This window comes from Heterocephalus glaber, unplaced genomic scaffold (assembly GCF_053883595.1).
Source record: "Heterocephalus glaber isolate CG9 unplaced genomic scaffold, H.glaber_assembly_v1.0 deba00000621, whole genome shotgun sequence".
NCBI classification, from domain to species: Eukaryota; Metazoa; Chordata; class Mammalia; order Rodentia; family Bathyergidae; genus Heterocephalus; species Heterocephalus glaber.
Genome location: NW_028258153.1, coordinates 15,455,036 through 15,475,975, shown reverse-complemented (window position 1 = coordinate 15,475,975; position 20,940 = coordinate 15,455,036). Strand labels below are relative to the sequence as shown.

Below are 20,940 nucleotides of genomic sequence, written 5' to 3'. Positions count from 1 at the left end.
ATATTGATAACAGTATGGGTTCCATTCTTTTATGAAAAACCTTGATTTTTTTGTTTCTACTACATGTTGAAATTTTTGTCATTTTAAAATGTTATGCCTGGATAACAAACGTATTATTTACTTATCCCATTTGGCAAACAGACTACTTTTAATGTGTCTTTTTAACTCAGAACTTTCCTCTGCTTTCCTTTGCTGTTTATGGCTATCCTCACCAATGTCCTATGTTTGGAGGATTCCTATTGGTAAATGTTGGACCTTCTGAATCTGTCATGCCTCTTTTGACAAATATTTCATAATTTCTTTTTCATTTTTGCTTTGTTCTAGAAGGTTTAGTTTTTTCTTTTTATGAACTGAATCACCGCCTTTTCCTTTAGCCCTGCCAATTCTATTTTTTAATCAATTCAAATTAAATAATTAATTCAAACAAATTCAAGTTATTTGGGTAGCCATCTATTCATTCCCAGGGATTTTTTTTTCTTATTTTCTCTTTGATGCTTTTCCATAATGAATTTTTGGAAGGATGTTCATTTTTAAAATATTCAACATTTTTTTGAGATCTGAGAAAAAATGCTTATAATTGTGTAAGTTCTCTCTTTTTCCCAGAATTATCACTATTTCATCAAGAGTCATTTTTTAATTATATTCTTTTTTTTGGTACCAGGGATCGAACTTCGGACCTTGCACTTGTGAGGCAGGCAGCGGAACCAACTGAGCTAAATCCCCGGCCCTTTTAAGTATATTCTTAATGTTTATGCCCTTGATTTTTTCATATCTTGCTTTGAAGGGTTTTTAAATTATTTGTCATGTTTGTAATGAATGAAAAACTAGGTCGAGGGGCATAGGCGGCTGCTGTGAGGTTATGTGAAACTGTGTGAGTCTATATTCTGCTGACTGTGAAGGCTGAGTGCTGGCTCTGGGTAGGTGAGAGGACCGAGCATCCTAGGAGGAGCAAGAAGGTAGAGCTGGCAAGTGAGCGGGTTAGGATCCCCACCATTCCACAGTGTGTTTCAGTTCTGCATGGATTTGTTTTTGTTAGACTGGCTCCCTGCTTTCCTTAAAGACTGGTTCTTGTTTTCAACCTTGGGGACAAATATTTCTCTTGTCTGATGAAAATGTAGTAGGAAGGGAGAAGTGTCTTGATTGTCCAGAATGTTTCTTTTGGGGAGTGGAGTGGTGCTGTGTCGTGGAGTGAATCCAGGGCATCTCAACATGCCAAGCACATGCTCTACCCCTGAGCTGCACCTGCAGTCCTCTTCTGAATAAGTTTCCTAGTGAGTTGCCATGACATTAATCCCACAATACCCTTGGACTCTGTTTTTGATGATTCTAAACTTGGAGTTTCTGCAGATTTTCTTAAGATAGACTTTCTATTAAACCAGGTGCTCTTGGCAGCAGTTTGTATTTTTTTTCTGTCTCAGCCCGTCTGCACTTTGAGGTCTAGAATATTGAGAGATTTTTGTGAAAGTTACACTATTTTTGGCACTTTTCATCATCTTAGTGATAATTAGGAGATAGGAGAAGTGTGTGATAACTCTTCTATCACTGAATATACTTAATTTTCTAATTTGAGTATCCATAACACCAGTATACATGAACACACAGCACCACGAGAGTGTGTGTGTGTGTTTGTGTGTGATCAAACCCTGAGCCTTTTGCATGCTGAGCAACCTCTCTGCCACTGAGCTGCATAATTAGTCCTATACTGCACTTTTGTGCATATGTTATTTCATTGTTCTATCTCTAATAATTTCCTAGCTATTTAGAAAAAAATATTTCCCTTTCATGGGTCCTTTTTTCCCTGTTAAGTGCAAGTAAGATCTGATTTTCAGAGTTGAGATATAACATATAAGTTCATGTTGTATGATGTAAAGTAGAACACAAATGTCATATATATATATATATGACTTTCTTATGGATCTAGAGTAATCAATAAATGCAAATTAAGCCAATTCCTATTTCCTAAGTCAGTAGGAATGGCAAGGTAACCTCTAATTGAGGCAAGTACTAAAACTGTGTAGTTCAAAAGAACCAGAAATTTTCATTAGTAGCGATGTTGGAATAAGCAGCTATTCACAGATGTTTCACCTAATGGAAAGATAATGATAAAACAGACTAAGATTGTAGTTGGTAAATTAAGTAAAAATAAATGTAAAATGTAGGTTGGGCATAGCATATGTGAGTTAATATGTGTGATATTTTTCACCGCAAATTTGAGAATATGTATTAATAATGTTAATAATGAGTATAAAACAGTGCTGCTATTTAGTTGCCACAAAACTGTTACTGCTTTTATCTGGCATCAGTTAATTGAAAGTTTCTCTCCCTGACATTGGTACATAAAGTACTCAGTAAAGGAGAATTTAAAAAAATAAAAGAATAATGATAAAGTGGCTTAACTGTTAAAGTTGAAGAAATATTAAGAGGTAATTCAACAGAGAAAGGAAGTTGGAGTCACAACAGCCTTTAACTTTAATGGACTATAAACCATTTGTGGATGATGAAAGGAACATTTTCCCTAAACTTTCAAAACACAGTATCTTTACTGATAGCTGGGAATAAACTAAAACTATATCAAGCAGACAAAATATAAAATAAACTAATGTGAATGTATATTGAGGGGTACAACTCAGCATCTGGCTACTATTCATTCTCTTTTCTGTGTGCACTTATTACTTTCTAAAGTTAAATGTTTGTAGATGATATGTCACCAGCCTTAGTTAAATGTTAATGAAACTGGTGACATAACATAATTTAAATTCCAGGCTTTACCCAGTGGAATGTGAATAAAACTTGTTTGTTTTTATGGGTACTATTTAAAGGAATTAACTACACTCAAATATTCGCATAGCTGAGACTGCTTTGTAGCAGCAGAAAACCATATTTATTGATGGAAAAGCTTTGTGTAACCACCCCAGCAAATCTAGACTGTAACTAAGTGTTCGTTTTGATGTGCTTTATTTTTCTGTTGTTGTAAAAGACCTGCACAAATTATGAGTTGTTTTTTCCTCATCTATACCTAAATTTGCCCAAAATTAATGTAGTATAGATTATCTTTGCTTCTAATATCCATTCTTCTTTCTTCTTCAGTAATAATATAACCTTTGCTTTTGTGGGGTACAAAGGCACATGGCCATTTACATAAGAACCAGAATTCCGACCTCACTAGAAAAAGGTGTGGCCAGTAACATATGAACAGAAGTTGGGTGTGAAACTGATATCCACCACTTACAGTGCTCTTCATCACTCCTTCTAACTTTCTACTTCCTTGCCTTGCAGCTGCTGCACCTTTTTGGAAGGCAGGCTAGTACCTCCTTTCTCTACTCCTTTCTTCCCTGCTCCACTCCCATGCTCCTGTCCCATCACGGGACTTAAGTCCTTCTCCTCTGATGGTCTTGGATTCCATGACTCAGGTCTCTCACCTCTGCTCTGCGTTGGCCTGCACATGACACACACCTATCACTAATACACTTCCCTCACTTGTGCTACTATTGGCAAACATCTCCCACATAAAATTGGAATCTCCATGAGTTTGTCCTTTTCCTAAGTAGACACTTAGAACCTAATGCAGAAACTGATACAGAATAGGAGCTCAGAAAACATTGTTGATTAACTCAAACTGATCCTATAGTCTGTTCTCTTTCCCTAAAAAGCATACCTAACTAACATTGAGTTCCACTTAATCAAAGGCTCATGCATCCTCTGGTGCACCAAAACCATCTATGTGCTTTCTTCTTTTAATTTAACATTTACTTTTTTTTGAGGTCATATGCTAGGCTTTGGTTATAGTTATTTATTTACAGTATTCTCGATTAACATTGGTAACATTCTAGAAAATTTTATGATAGTAGCTGCTTTATGAAAAAATTTATTACACTTGCCTTCATCCCAACAAAATAGAAATTTGTGAATTCTTTGGTTGGTGAATGATTCTTTTTTTGTAGACAGGTATCTGATACGCAACAAGCACTTAACAAATGCTGAAGTCACAAAGTAGTGGAATAATTGTAGACTGTTGAAAATAGATGCCCTTAGATTTAAGTCCAGAATCATCTGAGTCTGGTGAGCTTATCCTGCCTCAGTTGTGTGAAGCAGGGATGATAATATCAACCTTATTAAAATATTGAGAGAGTTAACAAAAATGATTTCTATAGCAAATGTGATTATTATGGCTATCCAAGTTTATATTTCCTTATCCCCTCCTTAGCAAACAAGGCAGATGCTGGGCTTTTTGTTTGGAAGCTGAGTGATGCAACTGATGGCGACAAAGCCTAACAGACAAAGCTGGGACCTATAAGAAGGAGCTCTGAAGTCACCGTACAGTTTTGTTTACTATGTTCCTTTTCTCTCTGACCACTGCACCCTTATAAAAAGTAAAAGATGTTGACAGGTGGAAAGCAGCAAGACAAACTATGGAATTACACATTATTGAAGGTCACTAGGAAGTCCTGAAAATTATACACAAGCTAAATTACACCACCTGAGGCCATTCTGTTGTCAGGAGAGAAACTGATTGGGGCATGTGAAGAGTTCAGCTGTCCCTGTGAGGCTCATCTGCAATGCAGATTTGTCTGAGTTTTTCCTTGCTCTTTCAACCTCCAGACCGACCAGCTGTTCTCAGCCCTCCCAGCTGGCACAACAGGATTTGTCTTCCCTGTAGCCTGTTTCCCAGCTCCTCTACCACCGGAACAGACTCCAGGTAGACAGTTTTCCTAACTAGTATCAAACTCACTACCAAGCCCTCAAATTAACACTTGGGTCAAAGAGAGGTAGATTATTACGGAGTTATTTTCAGCTCTATGCCTCTTGCCTCATGCATGCATGATATCTTTTGTAAGAGTTCTCAGGTAGTCTCAATTGTAGAATAGAAATTGCAGCCCTCCTTGTAGGGCTGCTGGTGCCAGGATAGCTTGGGTTAGCACAGAACCCTCCCTTGAGCTTCCACCCTGTGGGTGCTGCTGGGTTACCTGACTTCAAGTGCTCTGCTCTCTGCAAGCTGCCATCATTTGAGTCAGGACTGTGACTCTGTGGCCTTGCCTGCAGATTCAGTTTACCCTCTCTTCACAGGCCCTGACTCCTGCTCAGTGTTTTATGACTGAGACATATTGTTGAGAGGCTGACGGCTCAGCTCAGTTCAGAATTAGCCTTCTCACATTGACAGCCATGTGCTCTTGGCAGAGTTACTCTGTAGGGACAGGTTTGTCAACTGTAAAGCTCTGTAATCCCCACCTCACAGACTGGTGAGAAATAAATTACATGTTGATTGTAAAGACCAGAGTGAAGTGCTGGCCTCTTAGACTTGGCCACAAGTGGTGGCTGCTATTCTTATTATTTATATTTATATTGACCTAAACACTTAGTTATAGCTGTAGGTAGACAGTGAATCTTCTCCAGCTTTTCTTTTATTGCCCCCTTAGTTGTAATAATGTAGGATTTTTCTTTTTGTTCATTTTTGTTAAAAAAAAAATCTCATTGCTCTCTCTATCTTACATGAAAACATTCTTTCAAGGTTTACCTCTAAACTCCTTTCTATGCTTCAGCCATAAGAATTTTGTATCTAGAGAAGAGAATGCTATTTATTTTTTAAGATATTTAATAATGGTTACAATGTAAAACATTGCTTTTGAAAAGGGTAAATTGTTTATTGTTCCAGTGATAATCATCTGAATTATATTTGAAATGCAGTGAATATTCTGTAAAGGTGTGATCTTGAGAGTTTTTAATGTCTTTAATATTTTCCTCTTGTTCTGCAAATGACCTTGCCATGTGTAAGTGAGATGAATGTTGATTTATTCTGAATTCTTTCAATAAGGATTCTTGAGTTTACTATAAATCAGTTCTGGAAGGTGGTATTACATTTGCTTGGCAGCATATGTCTTTCTACTACATAAGGCATGCAATAAAGTGTAGTATCTTTGTCTCCTTTGAAGGAGTACTACTTATAATTTTTAAAATAAACCTTAATTTTTAAAAACTTAAAGTTTATATTTAAGACTAAAATTAAGTTGCAAAGCAGACTCTGTACATAATGACATTTAAGAAAAGAGTTTATTGTACATTTGTCTGATATGTATGGACTATTCCCAGCTTCACGGCTCCTTTTAACAAATCCTCCTTCATAGACACCTTTTTCAAGTATATTCAGATGGAATTAGCAAAAGATGGGGAAATGCAGCAAGGCCCCATTCAGGACTTCACTAAATGATGCTGAACTCTGGCCTCTTTTAGCAGCAAGAAGGATTGAGCCTCTTACAAACTCGCTGGATTAGAATCCCAGCACTTCGAAGAGCTGGTGTAAGGAAGATGATGATACAGAGATAAATCCTAAACTTCTGTTGCTAATATTGATAATTAAATGCCCACTGCCAGTCTATTTCAGTGAACTCTCAGAAGAGCAGGTGCCAGTTCTCCTGACCGCTGAAAGATGGGAAGGAGACCCAGGTTCTCTAGAGAACTTTGAGGGATTCTAAGCATGCCAAACAGGACTTACTCTCCAGTGGGGTTTGTGTAAATATGAACTGCCCCTCATAGCCTTAGGAACACGTCTCTAAAGTCAATACTGCTGATTAGAATCCTCCACCAAATCTTGAAATGGCTTCCAAGCTTGTCCGCTGTCTGGACTTAGGCTCTAGGCTTTGCCATGATGCTCTGCTGACCTCAGGTCTCTGACAGTCCTGGAAGGGGAACTAATGAGTGGGAGGAAAATGTCTCAGGCTCATAAGTCAATGGCTTGAGATGAAGGCATGTACTATAGAAACCAGTGATCCATAAATATAAAAAAGAGATAAGACATGCTTAAGAAAGAGGATCTCCGGCTGTGCACAGTTACTCTTTCATTATCTCCAACCTGGAGCCAAAGTGCCTTCAAGCATGGGGAGAATAATAGGTGAATAGGATTGACTGTCCAAAGAGAAGAGAAGGCCAGAGATTTAAGGAAAGAATAAAACCCAGGGTTTATTTAAAACTAGAGTACAGTGCAGTGTCTAAACACATAGGCATAGCTGTTGTTGTTTTCTTACCAGGCATGTTACCCAGGAAAGGTGCCTAAGAAAATCATGACAGAGTTTGACAGACAGAGTTTTTCCACCTACAGTGGGCCTTCATAGTCATTGTGCTGCTTGATGTAAAAACCTTAAGACAATAGAGCCTACTAGAAAAAACTGACAGAATGTGAATGATTCCCCTCCCCCTCCCCCTGAGATGTTTCGTTCATTTTTTCTGTGTAGAAAAGGAAATAGGCACAGTGTAAACACTTAAAACAGTATCTTAAAACTTTGTGCTTTTACTGCAATCTTTAATCCCTATGTTACATTTTCTTATCTCTTTATATCCTTTTTTGTTTCACATAACAGAATAGCCATGACTTTGCACATTTTTTTTTTTACTTTGTACATTTTTAACCGAGTATCTTTCAATTTGGAGATTTAATGGGATTAAAAAAAACCTTTTTAGGAACTGTCCTTTCTTTAATATCACCAGAATAATGTGCAGTTGATCTAAGGGCTATATGTAGTCTGGTGGCCAAAAAAAGAAGAAAAAAAGAAAAAGCAATGAAAGGAAAGAAGAGGAGGAAAGAGGGAGGAAAGGAAAAAGGGAGGGAGTGAAAAAGGGGAAGGAAAGGAAAGAAAACAGATTTAGCGAAGTTTGTATAAAGCCAAGGTAAAGCCACATATGACCTGCTTTTGCTGGAGAGAGAATCGTGCAGTTGTGTGGAGTGACATTATACATCCCAGTTAGCCGAGAGTTCTCCCTTGCTGCATTGTGGCAGGTCCCATGGTTCCCTAGATGATTGTGTTTTGCACCAGTTTAAACTAATTTTCCTGTGAGATTCACTGGGTCTCTACGACAGTAACAAGGAGAGGTACCAAAAAGAAGGCCATAGGTTATGGTAGACACCAGGAAAGGTGAGCAGATATTTACTCTTAGAAGGTTTGCACTCATTTAATCATAGATTCAAATCAGTATCTCAGGTAGAGGCTGAGGTACTCATGAACCAGTACCCTTGAAACATGAATGCTGAACAAATCCTTGTCTTAATCTGCATTAATCCGGATGATCTGATTTAGCAGTTTGGCTGTTGAGTTAACTCAGGTCTCTGTTACCCACAGAGCTCAGCTTCTGACTGTATAGTTATAAATTGTAGTAGAAAGCTTTTGCTTTTTGGTGGGCAGAGCTTCACTGGCATTAATTATGGCATTACATTCGTTTTCTGGTATGAACATCAGCAGATAAAATAAAATTGGAAATAACAAAAGGGCACTCCAATTGAAAGTGACAGTCTTGCTTCTTTTGAAAGTTTTCACACAGGATTTTGCCAGTTTCAGTGAGGTTACCTGCAATAGTGGTCCATTTTGTGGAGAGCAGATCTGGTCTTTCCACACTGTGCACATGTTTCTGGTTTGTGGGAGAACACTGTTAGGTTCTTTTATTACTTAAGCAAAAATAACAAATAATCATCCTGCCATAAGAGAACATACTGATAATTATAGTTTGCCAGGCATGTTGTATAAGCCGACAGGAAAGACAAAGTGTTAGTGTTGGCAATTCCCAAAACAGAATACTTGTTCAGACTGAAGTAAACGCCCACATTGAGTAGCTTTCCCATAAAAATGCTAAAAATTCCAGGGGCTGTTGAATAAGACTGGATGGTTATGGTATGTTATATGTAATTAAGAGACAGGATTTTTAGACATAATCTATAATTTTCCACATTATTTTTGTTAGTACAGCAAAAATATACCAAAAGAGTGTGTGTTTGTACATGCAAAGGTGAATAAGCTCTGAAAAGAAAATATTTTTATAGAAGTAACTGGACTATTCTAGAAAGAATTTTTAAAATACAGTATTTATTAGTAGTCCTCTCCACTAGCATTTTGGTGAAACTTAATTTAATACCTTAAGCAGTTTTGCTTGACTTTTAGGCAGTACTTAAGGATAAGATTTACTCAAAATTAGATATTTTATAGAAAATGTACTTAAAAGAGGGCCACATTATCTGGCAATAATTAGTTTCACAAAAAGTGAATCTTCCTCAAACACAGATGAATTGAAAAAATAAGATGGAATGTTTTGGAAATAAGTGTATTAACTCTATAAATAGAAATGTTTGTATGTTAATTATGACTATATGTTCATTCTGAGAAAAAAAATGAACTCATTTTTTAGAGTTTCCTGAGAATAATTTCCGTACAGATTTTATTTGCTACAAGTCAACTTCCATTATGTCACATTCTGCTTTTTTCACCTTGCTCCTTTAAAAGGCTGCTTTTAGCTAGGTGTAGTGGTGCATGTGGGTAATCCCAGCACTCTTTGAGGAGCCTGAGGCAGGAGGAGCCAGCCTGGGCAACCTAGTGATTAGCACTCCCTGTCTCAAAACTAAAAGAGGGCTGGGGATGTAGCTCAGTGTGAAGGACCTGCGTTCAAGCTCCAGTACCAGAAAAAAGGCAATTTTTGTAGGTCTTGATCATTTTTCCTAGACTCTTGATAATTATATAATATGCAAATAATTATCTGTTTAATTATCCACTGAAGTGAATATCATGTCCTCATCCTTGTGATTTTCCTCTTTCCACTGATGCTAATGATGATGACTCTTTATTTCTCTAATTCACCTGTTACTTGAGTACTTCTCCAATATTGCTTTCCTGCTCTTAATCCTGCATCTCTTGCAAGACTTAAAATTTAAATATACAGTCAAATGGTATCTAATTTATGTTGCATCGCCAGATATTGATACCTTTGGAGAGTCATATAGAAATCAGTTAAAAAGCAAAAACCTTGATTTTTGAAAAGGGTTAAGAGCTAGTGTTAACCAGAGGATAGATAGATGGTCAAGTAGATGGTTATTTTAAATTGTGTTCATGTCCTAATAAAAGAGTTCTAGGGCTAGGAATGGGAAAAAAATAAGAACCAAGATGCATTATGTAAAGGTACAATTCCCAATGAGAAATGTAATTGTGTTGTATACCTACAATGTACCAATAAAAGAATTTAATAAAGTGCAAAAAAAGTTCAGTAGAAAAGAAATTTTTCAAATTTGTGAATCTCCAAAATTTGTGAATTGCCCTCCTTCACTCAAAATCATATATCCAGCCTTTTCTTTAAAAGAACATCCATTTGATTTGACCAACACCACCAAAAAGGACTATTAGTAATAAGTTGTTCAGTCTTTTTACTTTCTGGTCCTTTCATAAAATTACTGAAGACTGTGTGTGTGTGTGTGGGGTGTGTGTGTGTGGGTGTGTGTGGGTGTGTGTGTTTATGGGTACAAATATAAAAGAAATTCAGAACTTCCAGGTTAGACTGTACAGTTTTGATTTTCAGGCACTGAAAAGTGGCAGATTATTTCCCTTGATTTTATCATGTAAAGAAAGGATGGGAAAATCAGAGCTAAAAATATGGTACTTTCATCTGGTGGACCCAGTTTAGTTAGAAACTAGTTGATGAGCATCTATCTCTATTAAGTTGGGCACACAGAGGAACTTAGAATAGTCTGCACAAAACCCTTCTTTTGTTTCACTGACATCATTTCAAATATTAAAAAAAATCGTGACATTTTATAGTTGAGATCATATCTATGAGTCATTTGACTTTGCATCTATGAGTCTAACTTTCCTTTTTGGAACTGAGTAATGCATAATTAAGTTGTCATTAAAGAAATAATAGTGGCAAAACATCAAATGCTAACTCGAGACATATGGGCAAAATCTAATATCCATGTTTTAAGGAGTTGCCAGAGTAAATTAATAGCATTAATGATATTAAGTATATCATTTGATGTTTTCCTGTTTGTTAATCTCTAGCAGAAATATTTATTGACCTGAAATACATTATGAAGTTGTTGTATTTTTCATGATTAGTAATAACACCCACAATTTCTATATGAGAATAACCATAAAACTTGCCCACTTACCAATATATCTTTAGGGGTCAGGGATGTAGCTCAGTGGTGCCGCAGCTGCCTGGCAAGCACAAGGTCCTGAGTTCGATTTCCAGTATGAAAGAAAAAAAATAAGTAAATATCTCTACATTACAATGTACATACCTGAGTTACATTTTTAAATAGTTGGCATTCTACTTTGAAATAAGAGTGAGAAATGTACAGCTATTGAATATAGCTTAACATTTGCAACATTTTCAAAAGATGGAGAATGTTCTGAGTATTTAATGTTTTTCTTTCAGTGTCTTGAGGTATATACTTATGTACAAAAAGAAACAACTGTTCCATTGAGTGTAGACTAAGATGATTGAAGAGATGATAAAAAATTTGATCCTGGGATCAGCCCAGAGTGGATTTTGAAAAATGATAAATTATTCCCTTCCCTCCCCTCAAAAGATGGCAATATAAAATTCTGTTACAGCCTCACCCCGGTGCATGCATACTGTTGCTGGATCTTGACCAATCTGGTGCATTTTTACCTCGAAATCCTCATTCTAAGCTTCCTAACCAAAAGTTTATTGCCAATTCATAGTTCTAGCTACCTTTTTAATATTCCTTTTCCTGTTCAAACTCTCTTGCATGTCCACTCCATTTATTGCTTTGTTTTTTAATCTGTCCCATTCTCTAGAACTTCACTAGATTTTTTTCTCTACCTGTGTTAGCTTTCAGTCACTGTGAAAAATACCAGAGATAAACATCTTTAAAAGAAGGAAAAAATTTACTTTGGCTCATGATTTTATAACCTTGGACAAATTATAAAATATCAAAAGGCCGATACAAAGACTAAACATTGTACACATTTCTCAAAAGATACTATTAGTGGCTGCCAGTTTCCCCTCAAAATCTCCTTTTCATTAGATTCTACAATAGTGCACTGTCTTGTGTCATCATTATCGTCTTCAATGGCTTTTCTTTTTTCTACCACTCCACAAATGGTCTCTCCCATGATTGTTGGTCTAGCCCAAGATTCTTACTCCACATATATTTGATGTAGTTATCCTTTCAGTTCAAAATTAATCTTTGTAAGGTACAACTGATTATATCTTTGGATGTCCCAAAAGTTTGTTACTATAGAAATAAATATGCATTTCCCCAAATAAGATTCCAAGCCCTCTGTCATATCATCCCAACACACATTTCTAACTTTATTTCCTCCAGTTCTCTGTTGAGCCCAACTACCTGCAGTTTTCATTACTGTTTTATTTCCCCACTTCTACTCTTGTTTTTGTTGTTCCTCAATTTCTTGTCCTGCCTCTCCTTGTCCCAAATCATACGGAACTTTGCAAAGCCTATCTTAAATATCATGCTCTCTGGAATAACAGAAATTGAACGTAATATTTCCTTTGATTCTCTCTCTACTCACACTATGCTTTGTTCTACTTATTTACCAACTCAAATATGAGTATACAAGCTTCTTGAAATGAGGAAGCATGGGGCCGGGGATTTAGCTCTGGTTTCGCCACCTGCTGCGCAAGCGCAAGGACCCGAATTCAATCCCCGGTACCAAAAAAAAAAAAAAAAAAAAAGAATGAGGAAGGTATTTTTAACAGGGTCTGTGTAGATAAGGAATAATTCATGTGTGATACATTTGAACAAATGAAATATTCAGGATATCCTTGATATTTTGTTCAGTGTAAGAATATTTTCTCACTGCTTAGACCTAAATAGCTCTGAAAAATAGCTTAAATCTCTTTTAAAAATCAATATTTAATGAATTAAGTTTAGATTTTAGTATTAAAATCATGAATTAACATTTGCCACTGAATCCTTGCACTTATCAGTAGCAACTATCTTGAGATATAACTCACATATACAAATTCACTCTTTTAAATTTTACAATTCAGTGGTTTTTAGTATATCCATAGAGTTAGTCAATTATCTACACTATGTAATTTTAAAATATTTTCTGTGTCCCCAAAGGAAACTCTATTCATTCACAGTTACCTCACTTCTCCTCTGGAAAGCCAACAACCTACTGTGTATCTCTATGAATTTATCTCTTTTTGCAGACATATTTATAAATAATACATAGCCTTTTTAATTTTATTAGTACATGTTTGCAGTACATGAAGTTTACTTTCATCTTGGGGAATAGGTGCATATACATAACACAGCTTGATTTTTTTTAATCCCCTTCCCATTTCCACCCAACTCCCTCCCTCCTCTACGTCTCCTTTCCCCATTTTCATTCTTATTATCATGAACATACAATATATAATCTTTGAGAGACTTCTTTTACTCAGATGAAAGTCAGATACTGTCATAGTATTGGATTTCATTATTTTTATGGCTGAGTAATAGTCCATTGAATGGATATACTACATCCTATTAATTTATTCATCAGTTGATGGACATTTGGGTTGGTGAGTCATTTTTAAATTTTTAAAACTGAAAGAAAATCTAGTGTTACTTAGTTTAATACTCCTTTTTTGCACATAAAATTGAGGTCCAAAGATATATTCCTAGATTTTTATGTAGATAATTACTGGATTTCTTCTTATTTTAGAAACAAGCTTAATATAATATGATCCATTTGTTCATGCATTCTTTTGTCCTTTTTTTCATATAGTTAATAAATACTTCCTGATGGTTTGGTTAAAAGGAATTATGACCCCTGTCTTCATGAAGTTCAGTCTAGAGAGAAATAAGCTCTTAGTCATATAATCACACAAATACCAACTTAGAATCATGACAGAGGCTATAACGGAGACATTCAGAAACTGAATTTGCCAGAAAGGATAATTGAACTGTCATTGATGGAGAAATGATCATTAACCAGCCAAAAAGGGTGGAAAAGAACATTCTAGGGAGAGAAAAGGCACATACAAAGGCCCTTCAGGAATAGGAGCATAGCTTATAAGAAAGAATTACAGAAGGCCAGAATTATAAGAGAGCAGAGGATGAGAGGAGCAAGGTGTGGGGTGAGGGTGAAGAGGTAAGGACAGATGATGCCAGGTCTTCCAGCACAGTGGAAGGGTATTTGTCTCTTTCTTAAGAAAATCGGACAACTGAAGCATTTTAATCCCAGAGATAATGAAAGCAAAAAAGGAAGATGTACATTCCCTTTCATCTTTTTTGCAGGGGTTAGATTTATTTAAAAAGGTAAAACTTACAGGGTAAAACATGTCTGTTATGTCAACACTTGTGGAAATATCTGTAGCTTTCAAAGTTCTCATTTTATGTGTTTCCTAAATTCCTAGTTACCCAAAGTAGAAACTTGTGTTATTAGAATGCCTTATTAGAATGCTGCCTCATTAGAATCCTGCAATTTCGTTCTGTAAGGAACTATTTTTTTTGACTCTTCAACAGAATAAGCAATCAAGGCTACTGAAAAGTGATAAATAGATCCAGAAAGGTCATGCTTTTCTAATACACAATAACTATATTTTAGACATGTAATATCTAAATAATACAGAAACTTTTCTCTAAATTTCAAATGGTTAACACCTAATTCTTTAGCTCAAGTGTTTTGAACTGGAGACTTACTGTTCCCAGGAAGTGTATGAATGGGACCTAGGAAGCTTTTGTAAATGTAAAGGTCATTCCTGCATAGCATGAATTCAAAGCTTTCATTAACTTCTATAAAGAGTCTGTCACACAAAAATTAAAAACAGCATTTTTGGAAAGAGGAAATACATCCTTAAATTACTATAAAAAAAACTATTTATGCTTAGTTTCTGTCATGTAGAAGTTTAAGCTTATATAGTTAAAAATAGTAAACATTTAAACTAACAGCTAATATCTTAAGAATAATACCCTCTTTTTAAAAATAAATCTACTGAAAGAATTATCAAGGTTATACCAATAGAATTAATTACATATTACATAGCAGTTATTTCTCAAATTATAGTCCCTAGATCATTTTCTTAGGGATCCTAGTGAATACTTGTGAGCCGTGTAGATTCAGAATTCCTGCCTTGGAACTCAAGACACTGCAGTTTAAATTAAGAGACCAACAAAGTGCTATATCACAGTAATAAATAGTAATCTTTTGGGCCGCGGATTTAGCTCAGTGGTTTTGCTGCCTGCCTTGCAAGCGGAAGGTCCCGAGTTCAATCCCCGGTACCCCCCCCCAAAAAAGATAGTAATCTTTCTTCCTTTGTTCAACATTTTAACAATCCAGGTTTGCTCAACTCATTAACATATAATACTAACATCATGTAGTAAATACTAGATAGATGGATAATCAGACTCTATGCAAAAGCTTTTATCTAATCTATCCCTTGTATTTAAAATTGTTTCAAAAAATAGATACCATCTAAATAATTTATGGATGAAGAAATCTGGGACTAGTGAAATAAAATAACTTGCTATGCTGAGATCTGGCTGAATCCAAAGCCTTTGTTTCTCTTCTTTTGTATCATCTCTTGCTCTTACTCCTGTGCCAGTTCCTCACTGCTGAAAAAGAAAGCAAATGGATTTCTGTATGATCCTGTTACAACCTCAGTTAGCATCCACTAAAACCCATGGACACCAACAAAGTTATAGATTTAAGATGAGCAAGGTGTAACACATAAATCTCTCTTGCTAAGCACAACTGTCTGACACTTCTCTAAAAGAAACTTTACAGGTAACACTTCAGTAGGCAGGAATGGTGTGAGAATGAGAAAATTGCTTGAAGCTGCTACAGTTTAAAAAGCAGAGAGTGTGTTAGTCAGGAGAGGTTTGATTTGCTCCATGTTTCAGGGGACTCAGTCATGGTCATCTGTCCCTAAGGCAGGAACATCAGGGCAGATGGGTGTAGCAGACAAAGATGCTTAGTTCATGGTGTCCAGGAAGCAAAGTTGGGGACCGTTACAAAGAGGAAGGGCCCCAGGGTCACATCTCCATGACACCCCAGAGATACACAGAAGTGTGCTCCACTAAATCCCCATGTCAATCAAGTTGACCAACTAGAGAATATAAAGGAAAATCCAACATTATAGCAGCTAAAGTAACCTTAAAACCTACCAGCATCTGATCTGTTGGGCTGTTTTAAAACACAAGCTTTAGTAAGATTTTTACCTAACAGAGATGGATCTGGGATAAGTATATGCTCTAAAACATGAATCACATTTTATTTCACCCAAGACTTTTATTGGGCACTAATAATGAAATTACTAATTTTTCTAAAAATCATGCAAATCACCTGTATTTATAGGCTTTTACTTGAAAAGAGTTCAAAGTCTGCCAACATGATAGGATAAATTCTTACGATATTTCAGAAATGGCAAAAGTTTAAATTTTCTGGTTGTTACTCTAGTTGTAATTTTTTTTTTTTTTTGGTAGTGGGGATTGGTCTTTGCGCTTGCGTAGCAGGCGACAGAACCACTGAGCTAAATCCCCAGCCCACTCTAGTTGTAATTTAAAAGTATGTTTACCTTTTAATTATGAGGTGATAAGAATAAAATATTAAACCTGGCATTTAAGGTAGTTTTACTAATTTATTCTTTTTAAATCTCACATATTAATTTGGGGAAAAGGGATTTTAATTCAAATTATTTAAGAAAAATGACCCTTCACTTGTAAAATGCTAAAAAATGCCAATTCTCCAGGAAAATGGCAATAAAAAATTTAGTTGAGTCTGTTGTTCTGAGTTTGTCACCTGCCATATAATTGCATAAATAATATTCCTTGTATCCCTACTGGATACAGACTACACTATTCAGCAGGCAACTATAGCAAGCAATTTTTAAATGAATGAGAAAACTATTAAACATTTCTATCAATGCCAAAAATTTTAATGATTTTTATTTCATGTCATAAATTGTCAGTATTTGAGAACATGGTAAGAAATGAGTAGTAAGTATATTTGTTATACTGCCTGGACTCCTTTAAGGCATAAAAATGTCATTTGAAAACTAGTATCACAGGAAATATTATTTAAGAACAAAGAAGGTTATAGCTTCCTCTTGACAGTTAAGGATTCTTGTCTCAACAAGTTAATAGAAATCTTTATTCCTGTTTTTATTGTTATTTTGAAGTTGCATCAGGATCTAATGCCCTCCCTCTTCACATGCATAGCTTTCAGTGAGTTCTGTAATGGCTTCCAGCGAAATCCTCAGGCTTATTCCACTTGTCAGATTACCTTCTGGTAGATTAGGGTCTCATAACCCATGGTGGTCACCCATAAGGTCTCCAAGGAAACAGTGAGAGTACTTTAAGCACTTGAAGTAGACTTGCTGTGCTCAGGGAAAGAATATTGAATTTACACAAAATAGATAGAGCCCCTCAATGCATGAGGCGAGGAGAATTCAAAATGACTTCCAGCCTTTTCCCCAGCCCCATTTCCTTTTCTTTAGCTCCATGAGTTTCTTTTAGCTGAGTTGCTTTCAGTTCAGATTTACATCAAAAGATAGGACTAACATGATATGAAAAAGTAATAAATGAATTAATTTAAAACTAGAACTCTGAAGAATCTGCAGTCCTCCTGTAAGAAAGTCCTCCTAAAATCTCACTAAAAGCTGAAGCCCCATCAATGATACAATCAAGCAGGTCACTGTTGTTGCAGCCTCCTGGCCTTTACAGTATTGTGGAGGCCTCAGATAGATGGGGAGTCAGGGGTGAGTGGGAGGAACTAGCCCACACCTGGGCTGAACCACTCAGGCACTTTTATAAATTTTTTGCTCTAATATAACTATTCACAGCCACAATTTGGAAAGATAATGCATTTTTAGGCTGTGGCTATTTATTGGCTTAGAATAGGCTTTAAAAAGCCTTCTGATAGTAAAGATAGCTGCTGTGGTCCTGGGGAGCCTGAGGAGGCCAGGGGAACCCAAGCATCCCTCACATTCTGCTGGAGTAATAGTCATCACAGCAGCTAGGATATTGACAGCCTCATTGGCTCACTTGCAGTGGTTTTTTAGTTTAGACTTTAATCTTATTTTCATATGCATTTGTATTAATCAGACACATGCAGCTTGATCATAGACATTAAGTGGCCTCTAGGAGCTTTAAATTAAAGTCTTGAGTGAACACCACTGTCTGGGTGCTCTGGCTTGGCAGCACCCTGAGGTCCCTATCTCTCAGCCTCCCTGTCCCTCCTCCGCTGCTGAATTCTGTGCTGCTCCTTCCCCCATTCCCATTCCCCTTCACCTCCACCCGCTCTACCGCGTCTGTTTACTTAAATCTAAGCCAATTAAATAAAGCATAATAATAGAACACCCTTCTGAGAAGAACACAAAGGGAGGGGAATTGCATGGCCCTGATAGAATAGTAGAGGAAATATTTTAAAAGAGCTCCCCACAGACGATCTGCCTCCTTCTTTGCCTCCTATTTATGGGAAGGTAAACTCTTTCCAACATCTCTATGCCACATCCTTTTTCTTTCTTTCTTTCTTTCCTGGTGAAACCTTAATGATACATCCTTTTGCACTTATCACTTGCTGGGAGCCAGCCTTGTGCATACATCTTCATGTCTCTTAAGTTTACTGATGTATTGTACATCTAGGAATGTTGTTATAGAATTTACAGAACATTCGGGAGTGCTAACATAGCAAATTCGGATATATTTCAAGGCTAGCTTTTATGTTGAGATATGTGTGTGTGTGTGTGTGTGTGCACAATACTGTCACTCAAGAGTTCTCACTTTTTAAAATGGGTTATTCTTTAGTGGGTAATTTTTTGTAATTTAAAGGAAATTACTTTAGTAATAAAACATTGGCTGCCACTATTAAGAAAATGACTTGGGGGAGGCAAAGAAAGTATTTCAAAATAGCGTCACAGAAGAGGAAAGGAAGGGCCAAATTAGCTCCCACTGTGCTAGTTAGCACCATTGCCTCTTGACCAATACGCAGCTAAGATGAAGGGTGGAACCAGCTGGAGATCATCCTTAATTGTAAGCACTTCCTCAAGACCAGTGACTTAATGAAATCTCTCTGCTTCAGGAACTTTCAGCTCTTTGGGCTAAAAGTAGATTTGTCAGAATAACATTTTTTCACTCAGATGATTACAGCACAGTCCTCTCTCTGTTGTGGGGTGTGGTGTCACCCTTCCAAATTGTCTGAAGTCAGGAATGACAGCATTTAGGCAGAGAACATTACCAGCCAGCTGAACTCAGATTTCTTGAGACCACAGCTGGAATTTGGATGCTTACATTGAGTTCCGCACCGGCTTGGTACTATTCTCCCTGGTTCAGCCAAATGCCTCTTGGATGAAGTCTCTGCATGCTGCTTCAGGTTGCCAGCTGGTTCTCAGCAGGTGAACGCTGGGCTCTTAGTGAATGAAATGCTTCCTTTCTCTGGCTCAGTTTTTCTCAAAGACACCCTATGTCTTAAGAACTTACAAGACCATTGGATTCTAAGTGGAAACTAAAAAGATTGGCTGTAGCTAAGAAACCACAGATTAGTGTGAGGAGAGGGTTTCTGCTCAAGTGGATGTGTAGTCTCTTCATGAGAATGTGCAGTAGTGCTAAATGGTGAGGAAATACTATATGAAGACGGATAACACTACAATGTTCCATAATTCTCAAAACACTTTTCTAAGCACAATATTCAACTTAATTTTTGCAACAGCTGTGTAAAGTCTCATTAATAATCTTCATTTTATTGCTAACACTGAAGAACCAGAAAGCTAGAAGTTCTACTTAGTGTTACACAACTAGTAAGTGATGGGCCATGGTTCCAACACAGTTTGCATATCCAAAGTTTGAGAGGTTTTTTTTCTTTTCATTTAAACACAGAATTTAGTTAATTTCTACTCAGAATAGTTAAGAAAATAAACTATCATCTTTTTCATTCATCAGACATTTACTAATCCACTTACTTACAGAACAGGGAGGCATTAAGCCAGGCATGAAGAGGTTCCGTTGCTCATAACAGAAGAGTTGATATGCACAGAGTCAACCAGTAAGTAACAAGCACATCTTTCCATTTCCTGAAACATCAATTGTTCATTCATTGTTGGTTAGTTACTGAGCACGTGTTTGCTACTAGACAGGAGCTGTAGTGTGGTAATAAGCAAGAGGAGGTGGAGTGGGACAGTCATAACTCTAAACTCTACACATTGGTGATAGTGTCTACAAGGAGACAATGATAGTGGTGTGGCTTACTCTGCTTGGGCTACCATAAAAGAGTACAACAGACAAGGTGGTTTATACAGCAGAAATATATTTATTATAGGTCTACATGTTACAAATCTAGGATTTAGTTACCATTTGGGTTGGTTTCTGGTGAGGCTCATCCTCCTGGATGGTGAATGGCCCTCATCTCTGTATATTGAATAGGGAAAGAATTCAGGTTCATCTCTCAAATAGAGCAAAGACTGATGTGGACTTTTAGAGGATGAGCAGAGTGAAGGATTGGTAGGTGGAAATTACTTAGAGAAGATGTTAAGCATAGAGTGCTTCTTGCTAAACCTACTGAACTGGATTCTTGCTGAGGGCAGGTCAGTGGCTTAGACTGGTGAGGCATGAGGAACTGATCCACTCTCCAGCATCAGGAGGTATCAGTAGTGTGAGATTCTCTCCAAACTGACTTAGCAGGATTCAGTCTAAAATTGGATTTATAAGAACAGGGGCTAAAGCCAAGTACTATTCAAGAAGAGAGCTCAGAGAAACCCCTAAAGTTTGATCAGGAAAAGACTTTATTTTTGTGTGTGCTGATGGACAAAAAGAGATCACTCCAGTGCCTCTTTCTCTTCTTATAAGGACTTTATCCTATGGGACTAAAGCCCACCCTTATGACCTCATTTAACTTTAATTACCTTGTTAAAGGCCTCATCTCCAGTGCCATCACACTGGAGATTAGGATGTTGAGGTGGGAACATATTTCATTCCATAAAATGATGTAAATTAATTATCTCTCCAGGGAAAATTTCCTAGCATGGTGACATACTTTGAAGTGCCTTGCATATTCATAGGGCTTAATATTTTTATCCTGTATATACAGCATACATTTTTAAAAATTCAAACTATTATGAAAAAGTAATTTATATATTTCATAAACGGAAATGGCTTCTAGGGTTGACATAAAGCAGAGAAAGTGGTGGTGGTGTTGGGGAATTTCTTTTAATTGCCAGAAGCCTTAA

At 36.7% G+C, this 20,940-nt stretch overlaps 1 protein-coding gene across 41 annotated transcripts in view; it reads left to right on the top strand.

The window, feature by feature from the left end:
- Positions 1-20,940, top strand: part of Map2 (microtubule associated protein 2) — a 268,232-nt gene that overhangs the window by 147,855 nt on the left and 99,437 nt on the right. For 2 of the 41 annotated variants that reach the window (XM_087206177.1, XM_087206176.1), the window contains one exon: positions 19,684-19,760. The exons of the other annotated variants lie outside the window; for them this stretch is intronic. The gene's annotated coding sequence lies outside the window, so the exon portion shown is untranslated. The remainder of the gene's footprint in view (positions 1-19,683; positions 19,761-20,940) is intronic. 41 annotated transcript variants of the gene reach the window in all.